This window comes from Belonocnema kinseyi, chromosome 1, assembly GCF_010883055.1.
Source record: "Belonocnema kinseyi isolate 2016_QV_RU_SX_M_011 chromosome 1, B_treatae_v1, whole genome shotgun sequence".
Taxonomy (NCBI): domain Eukaryota; kingdom Metazoa; phylum Arthropoda; class Insecta; order Hymenoptera; family Cynipidae; genus Belonocnema; species Belonocnema kinseyi.
The window spans coordinates 107,401,791-107,403,257 of record NC_046657.1 but is presented as its reverse complement, the minus strand read 5'-3'; positions in this window follow the sequence as shown (position 1 = coordinate 107,403,257).

Sequence of the window (1,467 nt, the reverse complement as noted above, 5' to 3'; positions counted from 1 at the left end):
AATCAAGAGTAACAAACACATTAACAACGGGAGAACAAAAATTGTAAATTTTGTCGCCGTTTTCAAAAAACTCAAGTTTGAAATATTCGTTATAAGCCATACAGAGTTTTGGTGAAAAAATTTTCAATTGTCCGATAGCTCAGGGAGCAGTGTTTAAAGACGTTAAAACCCGTTAAAAAAATACATTTTACCGACTGATCACAAAAGAGTCATTGGTCACATTTCGAACCCCTTTTCCAGCTCCACCTTTACAAAATTACGTTTTAGCGACTGGTCACATCTCTAACCCCTTTTCCAGCTTCCTATTTAAAAAAGTATGTTATTGCAATTAGTCACGGAAGTGTGATTGGTCACATCTTGTATATCTCGAAGCCCTTTTCCAATTCCTCCTTTTAAAAATACGTTTTATTGAATAGTCACAAAAGAAGGGTTGGTCTAATCTCGTGCCCTTTTTCCAGCTCTCCCTTTACAAAATTACGTTTTAGCGTCTGGTCACAGAAGAGTGATTCGTCACATCTCGAATCCCTTTTCCAGCTTCCTATTAAAAAAATACGTTATAGCAATTGTCCACGGAAGAGTGATTGATCACAACTCGAACCCCTTTTCCAGCTCCCCTTTAAAAAAATTAGTTACAGTGACTGTTCACATAAGAAAGATTGGTCACATTTCGAATTCCCTTTCAAGCCCCCCCTTTAAAAAAATCTGGTTTAGCTACTGGTCACAAAATAGTCATTGGTCACATATCGAACCTTTCTTCCAGCGGCCTCTTTAATAAATTCGTTTTAGCGGTTGGTCACAAAAGATTGATTGATCCAATCTCGAACCTCTTTTCCAGTTCCTCCTTTAAAAAAAATACGTTTTAGCAACTGTTCACTGAAGAGTGATTGGTCAAATCACAAACCCCTTTTCCAGCTCTACCTTGGAAAAAAAATTCGTTTTAGCGTCTGGTCGCAGAAAACGTATTTGTCACATCTCAAACTCCTTTTCCAGCTTCCCCTTTAAAAAAATAGATTTTAATGAACGGTCACAAAAGAGTGATTGGTCACATCTCGAACCCCTTTTCCAGCTTCCACTTTAATAAAAAAAGGTTATAGGTACTGGCCACGAAAGAGTGATTAATCACATTTTGAACACCCTAGTCCATCTCACCCTATGCAAAAATAAGTTTCAGCAACTGGTCACAGAAGAGTGATTGATCCAATCTCGAACCTCTTTTCCAGTTACCCCTTTAAAAAATTACGTTTTAGCAACTTTTCACTGAAGAGTGATTGGTCAAATCACAAACCCCATTTCCAGCTCAACCTTGAAAAAAATATTCGTTTTAGCGACTGGTCACAGAAAACGTATTTGTCACATCTCAAACTCCTTTTCCAGCTTCCCCTTTAAAAAAATAGATTTTAGTGAATGGTCAAAAAAGAGTGATTGGTCACATCTCGAACCCCTTTTCCAGCTTCCTCTTAAAAAAAA